The sequence below is a fragment of the Lissotriton vulgaris genome, chromosome 7, assembly GCF_964263255.1.
Source record: "Lissotriton vulgaris chromosome 7, aLisVul1.2, whole genome shotgun sequence".
Classification (NCBI taxonomy): Eukaryota; Metazoa; Chordata; class Amphibia; order Caudata; family Salamandridae; genus Lissotriton; species Lissotriton vulgaris.
The window spans coordinates 694,064,731-694,080,347 of record NC_141695.1 but is presented as its reverse complement, the minus strand read 5'-3'; positions in this window follow the sequence as shown (position 1 = coordinate 694,080,347).

The following is a 15,617-nucleotide window of genomic DNA, read 5'->3' as shown; positions in this document are numbered from 1 at the left end:
CTCCCCTTTGCCACCATGGATTTTCTTCAAACCTCTTGCAATCAAAAGTATCCATATGCAGCGTTGCTCCAAGACCCCAAAACGCCCCACAAACACCAGGAACCCCCCAAGCAGGCCCCCGAAAACACGAAAGTGAGCGAAAACTCTGAAAAGTTAAAAAAAATCTCCGTGGATTTTATCCAAAACACTTTTATCCGGTATTAGACCTTCCTAGCAATGCCCCCAGACTCGTCAACCCAGGCGAAAACAAGTTTAACCCCCCCAAACAGGCAAAAAGCAAAAATGCAAAAATGAGGACTTTGACAAATTTCTGCCTAGTTCCCAGATCACTCCGTGCGCGCTCTGCAGCTAAGCCCTAACTCCCCTTTGCCACCATGGATTTTCTTCAAACCTCTTGCAATTCAAATTATCCATACCCAGCGTTGCTCCAAGACCCCAAAACCCCCCCACAAACACCAGGAATCCCCCCAAACAGCCCCCCGAAAACGCTAAAGTGAGCGAAATGCCTGAAAATGGAAAAACTTTTTCAACTCCGATTTTCTACAAACCACTTTTATCCAGTATTAGACCTTCAAAGCAATGTCCCCAGACCCGTCAACCCAGGCGGAAACAAGTTTAACACCCCCAAACAGCCAAAAAGCAAAACCGCAAAAATGGGGACTTTGACAAATTTCTGCCTAGTTCCCAGATCACTCCGTGCGCGCTCTGCAGCTAGGCCCTAACTCCCCTTTGCCACCATGGATTTTCTTTAAACCTCTTGCAATCAAAAGTATCCATACCCAGCGTTGCTCCAAGACCCCAAACCCCCCCCCACAAACACCAGGAACCCCCCAAACAGCCCCCCGAAAACGCTAAAGTGAGCAAAATGCCTGAAAATTGAAAAACTTTTTCACCTCTGATTTTCTCCAAACCACTTTTATCCAGTATTAGACCTTCACAGCAATGCCCCCAGGCCCGTCAACCCAGGCGGAAACAAGTTTAACACCCCCAAACAGCCAAAAAGCAAAACCACAAAAATGGGGACTTTGACAAATTTCTGCCTAGTTCCCAGATCACTCTGTGCTTGCTCTGCAGCTAGGCCCTAACTCCCCTTTGCACCATGGATTTTCTTCAAACCTCTTGCAATCAAAAGTATCCATACCCAGCGTTGCTCCAAGGCCCCAAACCCCCCCCCCCCCCACAAACACCAGGAACCCCCCCAAACAGCCCCCCGAAAACGCTAAAGTGAACGAAATGCCTGAAAATGGAAAAACTTTTTCACCTCCGATTTTCTCCAAACCACTTTTATCCAGTATTAGACCTTCACAGCAATGCCCCCAGACCCGTCAACCCAGGCGGAAACAAGTTTAACACCCTCAAACAGCCAAAAAGCAAAACCGCAAAAATGGGGACTTTGACAAATTTCTGCCTAGTTCCCAGATCACTCCGTGCGCGCTCTGCAGCTAGGCCCTAACTCCACTTTGCCACCATGGGTTTTCTTTAAACCTCTTGCAATCAAAAGTATCCATACCCAGCGTTGCTACAAGACCCCAAACCCCCCCCCCCACAAACACCAGGAACCCCCCCAAACAACCCCCCAAAAACGCTAAAGTGAGCGAAATGCCTGAAAATGGAAAAACTTTTTCACCTCCGATTTTCTCCAAACCACTTTTATCTAGTATAAGACCTTCACAGCAATGCCCCCAGACCCGTCAACCCAGGCGGAAACAAGTTTAACACCACCAAACAGCCAAAAAGCAAAACCGCAAAAAGTGAGACTTAGCAAATTTTGGTCCTACCTGGAATTCAGTCCAAATGCGCTGTGCAGCTAGGCCCTAACTCCCCTTTTCCACCATGGATTTCCTGAAAAACAAATGCAATCAAAATTAGACATGTGCCAGCAGTGCTCCCAGACCCCAAAACCCACCCACAAAAACCCAGAAGCCCCCCAAACAGCACTCAAAAGACAGGCAAGTGAACAAAAACAGAAAAACTTTTTCACCATGGATATGGTCCAAAACACTTGATTCCGATATTAGACCTTCCGAGCTATGCCCCCAGACCCCTGCAACCACCCGCAAAAAAACAGAACACCCCTAAACAGGCAAAAAGCAAAAATGCAAAAACTCATACTTAGAAAATTTTCAGCCAACCAGTCAACATCGGTCCAAACGCGCTCTGCAGCTAGGCCCTAATTCTTCTTTCCCACCATGGATTTTTTTCAAATCACTTCCAATAAAAATTATGCTATCCCAGCAGTGCTCCCTGACCCCCACAAATCTAGAACACCCCCAAAAAGCCCCCCAAAAACATGCAATACTGGTATATTCAAAACATGGCAAATTGCGCTGTTCACAAAACATTGCTGTTTTCAGCACTTCCACTACTTCGATCCTCTTGAAACTCACCTGGATAGTCACTTGTTCCAGCGATTCACAAGAATCTCAGCAAGGCAGAACAAAATCGAACCACTGTGCTCTTTGAAGAAGAAGAAGAAGAAGAAGAAGAAGAAGGTCTACGACTAGTTTTCACTTAGTTTTCACCCAAACACCCAAAAATGCCAAAATGCTGCCAATTCTGGACCAAAGAACACCAACCCCCCTAAAACATTGCCAACATCATTATGAACGAGCCTGCATCGGGCCCCGAGCCCTAGAATCAGCGTGAACCATACCAACTTTAACCCAAAAACCCTAGTAAATCGCACTGAACCCTAAACCGTAGATATGCTTTGTCTGTCTGTGTCAAGCATGTCTTGCACTGCCGCAAGCATGGGCCAAAAATCCGTTCTGCTCAAGAATTTGTGATTTTTCGGTACTTTCACGAGATTTGCGCAATACCAAAAAACAGCAAATTTTGCAAACATAACGGATGTTTGGCCCACGCTTGAGGCAGTGCTATGCAGAGGGTCAAGGCAGGCACCACTGAGTGAAGCAACGTGATGTAGCATACCTAGGCTCTTTGTCAGACAGACAAAGCATATCTAATTGTATGCAGCAAGCCACATAGCCCCAATTTTACATGAACTGCTGTCTGGAGTGGACTGTGCCTGGCATAACAACAACAGTACACTGCCTCGCCCTCGACCAATACATACCACGAATAGACAGACATGTAGTCCTGCTGTAGTAGTTGTTGTAGACTGGTTTACCTGTTTGCCACTCACGAATTGGCCATAGTTCTTCCGTAAACCGACGCTGATGATCCATCCATCCCAGTGAGTGACCGTAAAGAAAAAAGATATATTATTTAATTAATCATCATGGTATATTGGCAAGTGAGTCCGCTCCAAGGACATTTAGCATATTTTGTGAAATGCAATATAGTGGCCCCTGAATTTGAAGTACAATTTTAATTAAACAAGGTAAAAAAAGAGAGTTGTTGACATGAGTTACAATTACTGTGTGAAAGATTAAATAATAACTAAGACAAGGCATATGAATCATCATTTCATGCACAAAAAACAAACAGCAATTGGTTTCATCAGAGCGAGACCGCCATTGCTGTCCACGGCATGCCATCTTCTCAATTATTCATTACCTGTTCTACTTTTTGTCTGCATCTTCTTCGGAAAGTGAGGGCCCACAGGGCAGCCTCTCCTGTCAATATCAGAAGTAACTCTGTCAGCAATCACCAAGCATGTAGTCAGTAGGTAATTTCAGTCCCACTTGAGGGGACTCGTCGTAATCCATCCATCTGCCTTGAGGGAAATGGATAGGAGGAGTCTGGAGGAGGAGTATAAAGGAGCATGATTGAGTTGTGAACTTGTGAACCTCAGGAATGCAGACTGCGGCACCTTCAAATCAATAAGGAATATAAGATGAAGACAGTGCTGCTGATGGACTTGTTGTGATTAAGTGATTAGAGTTTTGTTGTGGTAAAAGTTGCAAAACAAAGAAAGACACACAGGAATAAAAGTGAATAAGGACGGAAAAAGGAAGTCATTTTCAGGGCTCGGTGTCAGGGAAGTAGAGCTCGTCCTCAAACTTCATGAATTGAGACGGGAGTAGGTCAGGTAACAGAACAGAACTTCCGTCACCTAAGTCGGTGTCCTCTTCTTCCTGCGTGCATTTACGTACTTTGTAATCTGGTGGTATCAAGTGCTGATTCATCTTGATCAGTGTTAACCTCTCCACATTTTTGGCCGAGAGGCGGGTCCTTTTTGAAGTTACAATGGCACCAGCAGCACTGAAAACACGTTCAGAAGACACGCTTGCGAGTGGGCAAGACAAATAATTTATAGCCAGGTTGGTGATCAGTGGCCATAGAGCCACTTTCCTGTACCAATACAGCAATGGGTTTGTATTAACAAAGACCTTGGTTGGGTCATCCAGATAGGCCTGCACCATCAACTCAAGGTTCTCCACGGTTGCTCCACTTTGCGTACCATCTGTGGCCTTCTCAGCACTGGAACGAACAAACCCTTGATGAGTTAGCCAATCTACTTCCGACAATATTATGGCTGGGCCTGGTGCAGGTGAGGATGATGATACAGTTGCTGCTGGTGTCGTTAACGGCTGTGAGGGAAAGTGACTCCCTTCGCCCACATATTCAGAAGTGGAACTTGACGCTGGATGGCCTGCTGATTCAGTTGGACTTCTGACGGCTCCTTGAATTTTCTGCCGATCTTTATGGAACCAACTGGCTGACACAGCTAGCCAATGTTTGTACTTTGAAACATCTGCTTCATCAAAAGGAATGAATGCTTTGCTGGCCACTGCCATTTTGTACCGTGGATCCAGAATAGTGGCCCAAATGTAATGTTGTTCTGTATGTATGTTTTTAAGCCTTTCATTGGCAACTAGGCGGCTTAATAACCTCTCCGCCAACAGATATGCATCTTGCTTTCCAACAACATCTCTGAACGTTGAAGACACCGCCTTCAGTTGGTGCTCTAACATGACCAACAATGGGATAGCTTTGCTCAAAGACCAGTCCTCCCTGCTGACTTCACGTGTGAACACCTCAAAAGGACGAAGCATGTCTGTCAGGCTTTTAACTAGCTGCCATTCCTCCAACTCTAGCCTCATGTCTTTCATAGTAGAACCTAGTTGAAAGATATAGTCATTGATTACCATGCACTGCTCAAACAGACGCTCAAGCATGTAAAAGGTTGAGTTCCAACGTGTTGCTACCTCCTGGATGAGTCCTTTGACTGGCACTTTACATTCATGTTGAATGCTCCTCAGCTCCTTCCGGGCCTTAAAAGAATGGCTGTAATGTGTGCAGATTCTTCGGCAGGTGGTCAGTAACTTCTTGACTGTGTTTTCATTTTTCAAGAAATCTTGAACAACCAGGTTTATACAGTGCGCCAAACACGGCACTCTGAAATATTCACCTTCCTGCATGGCCTTAACTATATTACTGCCATTATCTGTGGAAACATAACCAACTATGCGAATTCTTGGTTGCAGCCATTCAGAGACCTGACTGTTAAACTCCTCCAAAATGTTTTTTGCAGTATGAGTTTTCTCCATGGCAAACAGGGCTAATGTTGCATGTTTCCGAGTAGCTTGAGAAACTGTGTCCAGGTCAACAACTGCACTTGACTTGTCTCTAACCCCTTCAAAAGACCCTGCAAAAGAGACCCAGTGTGCAGTGATGCACATGTAATCAAGGGCTTGGCAACTGGTCCACATGTCTGTTGTCAAGTGGATAGTGTGAACGGCACTCTTCTGTAAAGCAGCCCCAATCACCTCCAGCACATCTTGATGTAGTGCTGGAACCGCAACTCTGGCAAAATAGGACCGGCTAGGAACCTTCCATTTAGGGCAGACTGTTGCCACTAATTCTAGAAACCCTACCCCTTCCACAAAAGAAAAAGGGAGAAGGTCCAGCGCTAGCATTTTAGCCAGCTTTGCGTTATACAGATGACCCGTTGGGTGGTTGCGTTCAAATCGTGCCTCCGACCACAACATTCCGCGAATGGTGGGCTGGATCATTTTACGTGATGATGATGATGATGATGATGACGTCTTCAAACCAGTTAGGCCCAGTGATGTAGTTTTTCGCATTGGTGTCTCTCCCACACTCTTAGTGTGCCTCATAGATGTTGCAGGGGTAGAGGGTGTGGGCGATACCACTGCAGTGCTGCTGCCAGCAGAACTGGGTGTACCAGAAAAAATGTCTGTCGCTTCTTCACTTCCCCCCTTCACGATCAGCCTCTCGTCATCATCAGATGCAATATCAAGGGATACATTTGGATTTGTTTTTCTTTTGCCTTCCTCAATCTTCCTCATGTGTGCTTCCCAAATGATAGTGTGGTGTTGCTTGAGATGACCTCTCTGGCCTCCGGTACCATAGTTGGTACCAAGCTTACCCCGACTAATGGATACTTTACAAATCGAACAAACAACCATGTTTTCCGCCTTTGCGCTACCAGTAAAGAAGTCCCAAACTGGGGACTGGTGATCTCTGCTGAAGGTGGAGGTGCTACTTTGACTTTCAATGCCAGATGAAGTGGAGGATGGGCGTGGCTGAATTCGTTTCTGTTGTTCACTTACAGCACCACTACTTGAGGTCGACCTGGAAAGAGGTCCATGCCGGCCCTTCTGACTAAAAAAGATGGAAGCTGTAGGTCGTGTTGGTGTTGTAGTTAACGGTGGTGGTAGCCATTCGGGATAGGGTCAAAATGTGTGTCTGCTGCATTCCCGCTGGGGCTGGAGTGACGGCTGTGATGACTGGGTCATCGTCAGACTGTTCATCAGCAGCAGAAGAAACCACTTCTTGTGCGTCGCATTACCCATAAGTCGAAGCTTTGCGGGAGCCTTCCTTTTAGGCTTAGCTACCTTTGTCGGCTCATGGCGTGACTCACTCTCAAACTGCATGGCTGGGTTACATTCACGATCTAGGTCATCAGAATGAAGGGGCTTGAAGAAGAACGTGTAGTAGTAGTAGTAGTATCCCTCCTTGACCTTTTTCTTGCTGGAGATCTGGCAGACATTGGATAATCATCATCAGGAGGAGTAGCTTCCTCGGATGATACCTCCTCTTGAATATCAATTTCCTGATGTGCCCCTACTTCTGGAGGAACAAGCATTGTAGGCAGTTGTGCCGCTCCATGAACCTCTAGTTGCACCTCTCCATGCACCTGTCCATGCGCCTCTCCTTGCGGCTCTACTTGCGTCTCTCCTTGCGGCTCTACTTGCGCCTCTCCTTGTGGCTCTACTTGCGCCTCTCCTTGCCGCTCTACTTGCTCCTCTCCTTGTGGCTCTACTTGCGCCTCTCCTTGCGGCTCTACTTGCGCCTCTCCTTGCCCATGTACTTGCGCTTGTACTAGTTGCACCTGTGTTTGTGGCTGTGGTTGTTGAACACTCGTCAGCTGAGTAACACCCGGCGTTGATTGGATGGTACTTTCTTGTGATGAGCCAAGATCACTGGTCGATGGTGATTGAACAACCAAAGTGGCTGCCGCAGCAGCCCTCATGTTCTTGGACCTAAGTTGGCGTGGTGGCACTGAGCTCAATGAAGCGCAGGTGCTGCTTCCAGCTTGGTCCCCGGCGGACACCGCTGCTGCTGCAGGCGTAGTTTCTTTTCCCAAAAAAGGTATCGGTGGGCACACCAGTCTCATTGGTAGGTGGTGCCACTTGCTTCTTCTGCTCATTCTTACTGGCAGTGGCACTGGTAACTTTTTCCGCTGAGGCGCTACGGCCAACTTTCTTTGGGGCCATCTTCTTGAGATGTCAGAACAGCAGGCCGCAGTTGCACGAGTTGCAGAGTTGTGTTGTCTGTGGCCACACGTGATGTCACGTGACGTTGTGCTGCACACACCGTTGCAGGACTTCTTCCTGGCACTGGTGGTTCTCCTGTGCACCTAAAAGCAAAGGAAGCCCGAGGGACATCAGTTATACCCCCCAAAAAGTCGAAAAACACTCAAAAATCACCACAATCCCATGCCATCCATGCCCTCAAAGATGTTTATATTCAAGACACCCCACAGAAAGACTAGGCCCATGCACCACTGAGTACCCCTGGGCATAATGGTTGAAAGCAAGGCAAACTGGGTGCAGGCCTGAGCACACTGCCTGGCTTCAAAATGGCCACTTGACCCCCACCACATGGCCAGGCCCTGCCTGTACCAGGCCTCACAATGGCCCCCACCCACATGGCCAGGCCCCAGCAACACCCCAAAAAGTCGAAAAACACACAAAAATCACCACAATCCCATGCCATCCATGCCCTCAATGATGTTTAAATTCAAGACACCCCACAGAAAGACTAGGCCCATGCACCACTGAGTACCCCTGGGCATAATGGTTGAAAGCAAGGCAAACTGGGTGCAGGCCTGAGCACACTGCCTGGCTTCAAAATGGCCCCTTGACCCCCACCACATGGCCAGGCCCTGCCTGTACCAGGCCTCAAAATGGCCCCCACCCACATGGCCAGGCCCCAACAACACCCCAAAAAGTCGAAAAACACTCGAAAATCACCACAATCCCATGCCATCCATGCCCTCCATGATGTTGAAATTCAAGACACCCCACAGAAAGACTAGCCCATGCACCACTGAGTACCCTTGGGCATAATGGTTGAAAGCAAGGCAAACTGGGTGCAGGCCTGAGCACACTGCCTGGCTTCAAAAAGGCCCCTTGACCCCCACCACTTTGCCAGGCCCTGCCTGTACCAGGCCTCAAAATGGCCCCCACCCACATGGCCAGGCCCCAACAACACCCCAAAAAGTCGAAAAACACACAAAAATCACCACAATCCAATGCCATCCATGCCCTCAATTATGTTTAAATTCAAGACACCCCATAGAAAGACTAGGTCCATGCACCACTCACTACACCTAGGCCTACTGGCTAGTGAGGCTTTACAGGCACCCAAAATTTTAAAAAAAACAACATATAACAGTGAGCTAAAATTCCATGACAGAAATGAGAATTAAGTTAAAAAATATCACAGAAACAGTTGTATCATGCACACATGACTAACCCTGGGTCTACTGGATACTGTGGCTACCCACCACAAAATATATATTGTTAAAGTTGTGAAAAAAGTTTTAGAACTGTAGTTGCCTCAACTGCATTGCCCCAAACAAACAACACCAACTTACTTGTAAAATCTCAAGTCCAAAAGTGATCCAAACTCCAAAGACCAAAAAGTCCTCAAATACAAATATCCAGCAGCAGTCACAAAAAGTAATCCTTCCAGCTCCACAACCAAATGAAAAGTGACCAGGACATGGACAATTTTTTTTTTCTGTGTATAGCTGGAATTTAATAAAGGTCCAACCAACTGCATGTCTATTTCTGTGTATAGCAGGACATGGACAAAGCACTGGGAGGTGCCTGCTGGACAGGAACAGGAAATTGGAGACTCTGTGGCACTTCCTTCCTCCCACCCCACCCCAAAACATTGACTCCTGCACCAAAAAGTGCAGCCAAATGTCAATCTGAGGAGTTATTCTGATCAAAATCATCATTTTCACAAGGTTTATGCTTCCTGTGGTGGATTTCTTGTGCAGAATTGCAATTTTTGCAATTTCGGGAACTCGAGCTGTTCAAATCTCCCGCCGGAAGTCAGCTGTGCGCCGCATCTACGTGTTCGGCATTGTTTACTCCAGCAATGCGTGATCGTGGGCCTTTATGACGTACTCGCGTTGTCAAACTCTCGCTGTGCAAGATGGCAAGCCGCAATAACGTAATTGCGTTCGAACAACTTTTGCGCGATCACGCAGCAAGATCGAAATGGCGCAGCACACGCAAAACCGGGAGAAAAACAACTCGGCGGACTCAGAATCACGGTAAATCAACGCCGCGCGTGCGATATTGTATTTTTCAAGCGCGACCAAGCAAAATATTTCGTAACTTGGGAATTTGCGGATTATTGGGTAAATTCGCGCGATTCGCGGATCGCAAAATCATAAAAAATCCGCAAATTCACCCACAAACCAGTTGCCAAAATCTCGAACACCCCCAAACACATGTAATACTGCAAACCCTAACGAGCCCTAAGTTAAAAATAGTGTCAAACGCTTTCTTCAACTAGGCCCTAACTTTTTCACCATGGATTTTATCCAAAACACTTTTATCCGGTATTAGACCTTCCTAGCAATTCCCCTAGACCCGTCAACCCAGGCGAAAACAAGTTTAACCCCCCCAAACAGCCAAAAAGCAAAAATGGAAAAATGTGGACTGTGACAAATTTATGCCTAGTTCCCAGATCACTACGTGCGCGCTCTGCAGCTAGGCCCTAACTCCCCTTTGCCACCATAGATTTTCTCCAAACCATTTGCAATCAAAAGTATCCATACCCAGCGTTGCTCCAAGACCCCCCAAACCTCCCCCATACACCAGGAACCCCCCAAGCAGGCCCCCGAAAACACGAAAGTGAGCGAAAACGCTGAAAAGTTAAAAACGTTCCCACCATGGATTTACTACGAACCACTTTTATCCGGTATTAGACCTTCACAGCAATGCCCCCAGACCCGTCAACCCAGGAGGAAACAAGTTTAACACCCCCAAACAGCCAAAAAGCAAAACCGCAAAAAGTGGGACTTAGCAAATTTCGGGCCTACCTGGAATTCAGTCCAAATGCGCTGTGCAGCTAGGCCCTAACTCCCCTTTTCCAACATGGATTTCCTGAAAAACAAATGCAATCAACATTAGACTGTGCCAGCAGTGCTCCCAGACCCCAAAACCCACCCACAAAAACCTAGAAGCCCCCCAAAGACAGGCAAGTGAGCAAAAACGCAAAGACCTTTTCACCTCTGATTTTCTCCAAACCACTTTTATCCGGTATTAGACCTTCACAGCAATGCGCCCAGACCCGTCAACCCAGGCGGAAACAAGTTTAACATCCCCAAACAGCCAAAAAGCAAAACCGCAAAAAGTGACACTTAGAATTATTTAGCCCTCAATCCCGAATCACTCCGTGCGCGCTCTGCAGCTAGACTCTAACTCCCCTTTGCCACCATGGATTTTCTTCAAACCTCTTGCAATCAAAAGTATCCATACGCAGCGTTGCTCCAAGACCCCAAAACCCCCCACAAACACCAGGAACCCCCCAAGCAGGCCCCCGAAAACACGAAAGTGAGCGAAAACTCTGAAAAGTTAAAAAAAAATCTCCATGGATTTTATCCAAAACACTTTTATCCGGTATTAGACCTTCCTAGCAATGCCCCCAGACTCGTCAACCCAGGCAAAAACGAGTTTAACCCCCCCAAACAGGCAAAAAGCAAAAATGCAAAAATGAGGACTTTGATAAATTTCTGCCTAGTTCCCAGATCACTCCGTGCGCGCTCTGCAGCTAAGCCCTAACTCCCCTTTGCCACCATGGATTTTCTTCAAACCTCTTGCAATTCAAATTATCCATACCCAGCGTTGCTCCAAGACCCCAAAACCCCCCCACAAATACCAGGAATCCCCCCAAACAGCCCCCCGAAAACGCTAAAGTGAGCGAAATGCCTGAAAATGGAAAATCTTTTTCAACTCCGATTTTCTACAAACCACTTTTATCCAGTATTAGACCTTCAAAGCAATGTCCCCAGACCCGTCAACCCAGGCGGAAACAAGTTTAACACGCCCAAACAGCCAAAAAGCAAAACCGCAAAAATGGGGACTTTGACAAATTTCTGCCTAGTTCCCAGATCACTCCGTGCGCGCTCTGCAGCTAGGCCCTAACTCCCCTTTGCCACCATGGATTTTCTTTAAACCTCTTGCAATCAAAAGTATCCATACCCAGCGTTGCTCTAAGACCCCAAACCCCCCCCCCACAAACACCAGGAACCCCCCAAACAGCCCCCCGAAAACGCTAAAGTGAGCAAAATGCCTGAAAATTGAAAAACTTTTTCACCTCTGATTTTCTCCAAACCACTTTTATCCAGTATTAGACCTTCACAGCAATGCCCCCAGGCCCGTCAACCCAGGCGGAAACAAGTTTAACACCCCCAAACAGCCAAAAAGCAAAACCACAAAAATGGGGACTTTGACAAATTTCTGCCTAGTTCCCAGATCACTCTGTGCTTGCTCTGGAGCTAGGCCCTAACTCCCCTTTGCACCATGGATTTTCTTCAAACCTCTTGCAATCAAAAGTATCCATACCCAGCGTTGCTCCAAGGCCCCAAACCCCCCCCCACAAACACCAGGAACCCCCCCAAACAGCCCCCCGAAAACGCTAAAGTGAACGAAATGCCTGAAAATGGAAAAACTTTTTCACCTCCGATTTTCTCCAAACCACTTTTATCCAGTATTAGACCTTCACAGCAATGCCCCCAGACCCGTCAACCCAGGCGGAAACAAGTTTAACACCACCAAACAGCCAAAAAGCAAAACCGCAAAAAGTGAGACTTAGCAAATTTTGGTCCTACCTGGAATTCAGTCCAAATGCGCTGTGCAGCTAGGCCCTAACTCCCCTTTTCCACCATGGATTTCCTGAAAAACAAATGCAATCAAAATTAGACATGTGCCAGCAGTGCTCCCAGACCCCAAAACCCACCCACAAAAACCCAGAAGCCCCCCAAACAGCACTCAAAAGACAGGCAAGTGAACAAAAACAGAAAAACTTTTTCACCATGGATATGGTCCAAAACACTTGATTCCGATATTAGACCTTCCGAGCTATGCCCCAGACCCCTGCAACCACCCGCAAAAAAACAGAACACCCCTAAACAGGCAAAAAGCAAAAATGCAAAAACTCATACTTAGAAAATTTTCAGCCAACCAGTCAACATCGGTCCAAACGCGCTCTGCAGCTAGGCCCTAATTCCTCTTTCCCACCATGGATTTTTTTCAAATCACTTCCAATAAAAATTATGCTATCCCAGCAGTGCTCCCTGACCCCCACAAATCTAGAACACCCCCAAAAAGCCCCCCAAAAACATGCAATACTGGTATATTCAAAACATGGTAAATTGCGCTGTTCACAAAACATTGCTGTTTTCAGCACTTCCACTACTTCGATCCTCTTGAAACTCACCTGGATAGTCACTTGTTCCAGCGATTCACAAGAATCTCAGCAAGGCAGAACAAAATCGAACCACTGTGCTCTTTGAAGAAGAAGAAGAAGAAGAAGGTCTACGACTAGTTTTCACTTAGTTTTCACCCAAACACCCAAAAAGGCCAAAATTCTGCCAATTCTGGACCAAAGAACACCAACCCCCCTAAAACATTGCCAACATCATTATGAACGAGCCTGCATCGGGCCCCGAGCCCTAGAATCAGCGTGAACCATACCAACTTTAACCCAAAAACCCTAGTAAATCGCACTGAACCCTAAACCGTAGATATGCTTTGTCTGTCTGTGTCAAGCATGTCTTGCACTGCCGCAAGCATGGGCCAAAAATCCGTTCTGCTCAAGAATTTGTGATTTTTCGGTACTTTCACGAGATTTGCGCAATACCAAAAAACAGCAAATTTTGCAAACATAACGGATGTTTGGCCCACGCTTGAGGCAGTGCTATGCAGAGGGTCAAGGCAGGCACCACTGAGTGAAGCAACCTGATGTAGCATACCTAGGCTCTTTGTCAGACAGACAAAGCATATCTAATTGTATGCAGCAAGCCACATAGCCCCAATTTTACATGAACTGCTGTCTGGAGTGGACTGTGCCTGGCATAACAACAACAGTACACTGCCTCGCCCTCGACCAATACATACCACGAATAGACAGACATGTAGTCCTGCTGTAGTAGTTGTTGTAGACTGGTTTACCTGTTTGCCACTCACGAATTGGCCATAGTTCTTCCGTAAACCGACGCTGATGATCCATCCATCCCAGTGAGTGACCGTAAAGAAAAAAGATATATTATTTAATTAATCATCATGGTATATTGGCAAGTGAGTCCGCTCCAAGGACATTTAGCATATTTTGGGAAATGCAATATAGTGGCCCCTGAATTTGAAGTACAATTTTAATTAAACAAGGTAAAAAAAGAGAGTTGTTGACATGAGTTACAATTACTGTGTGAAAGATTAAATAATAACTAAGACAAGGCATATGAATCATCATTGCATGCACAAAAAACAAACAGCAATTGGTTTCATCAGAGCGAGACCGCCATTGCTGTCCACGGCATGCCATCTTCTCAATTATTCATTACCTGTTCTACTTTTTGTCTGCATCTTCTTCGGAAAGTGAGGGCCCACAGGGCAGCCTCTCCTGTCAATATCAGAAGTAACTCTGTCAGCAATCACCAAGCATGTAGTCAGTAGGTAATTTCTGTCCCACTTGAGGGGACTCGTCGTAATCCATCCATCTGCCTTGAGGGAAATGGATAGGTGGAGTCTGGAGGAGGAGTATAAAGGAGCATGATTGAGTTGTGAACTTGTGAACCTCAGGAATGCAGACTGCGGCACCTTCAAATCAATAAGGAATATAAGATGAAGACAGTGCTGCTGATGGACTTGTTGTGATTAAGTGATTAGAGTTTTGTTGTGGTAAAAGTTGCAAAACAAAGAAAGACACACAGGAATAAAAGTGAATAAGGACGAAAAAAGGAAGTCATTTTCAGGGCTCGGTGTCAGGGAAGTAGAGCTCGTCCTCAAACTTCATGAATTGAGACGGGAGTAGGTCAGGTAACAGAACAGAACTTCCGTCACCTAAGTCGGTGTCCTCTTCTTCCTGCGTGCATTTACGTACTTTGTAATCTGGTGGTATCAAGTGCTGATTCATCTTGATCAGTGTTAACCTCTCCACATTTTTGGCCGAGAGGCGGGTCCTTTTTGAAGTTACAATGGCACCAGCAGCACTGAAAACACGTTCAGAAGACACGCTTGCGAGTGGGCAAGACAAATAATTTATAGCCAGGTTGGTGATCAGTGGCCATAGAGCCACTTTCCTGTACCAATACAGCAATGGGTTCGTATTAACAAAGACCTGTGTTGGGTCATCCAGATAGGCCTGCACCATCAACTCAAGGTTCTCCACGGTTGCTCCACTTTGCGTACCATCTGTGGCCTTCTCAGCACTGGAACGAACAAACCCTTGATGAGTTAGCCAATCTACTTCCGACAATATTATGGCTGGGCCTGGTGCAGGTGAGGATGATGATACAGTTGCTGCTGGTGTCGTTAACGGCTGTGAGGGAAAGTGACTCCCTTCGCCCACATATTCAGAAGTGGAACTTGACGCTGGATGGCCTGCTGATTCAGTTGGACTTCTGATGGCTCCTTGAATTTTCTGCCGATCTTTATGGAACCAACTGGCTGACACAGCTAGCCAATGTTTGTATTTTGAAACATCTGCTTCATCAAAAGGAATGAATGCTTTGCTGGCCACTGCCATTTTGTACCGTGGATCCAGAATAGTGGCCCAAATGTAATGTTGTTCTGTATGTATGTTTTTAAGCCTTTCATTGGCAACTAGGCGGCTTAATAACCTCTCCGCCAACAGATATGCATCTTGCTTTCCAACAACATCTCTGAACGTTGAAGACACCGCCTTCAGTTGGTGCTCTAACATGACCAACAATGGGATAGCTTTGCTCAAAGACCAGTCCTCCCTGCTGACTTCACGTGTGAACACCTCAAAAGGACGAAGCATGTCTGTCAGGCTTTTAACTAGCTGCCATTCCTCCAACTCTAGCCTCATGTCTTTCATAGTAGAACCTAGTTGAAAGATATAGTCATTGATTACCATGCACTGCTCAAACAGACGCTCAAGCATGTAAAAGGTTGAGTTCCAACGTGTTGCTACCT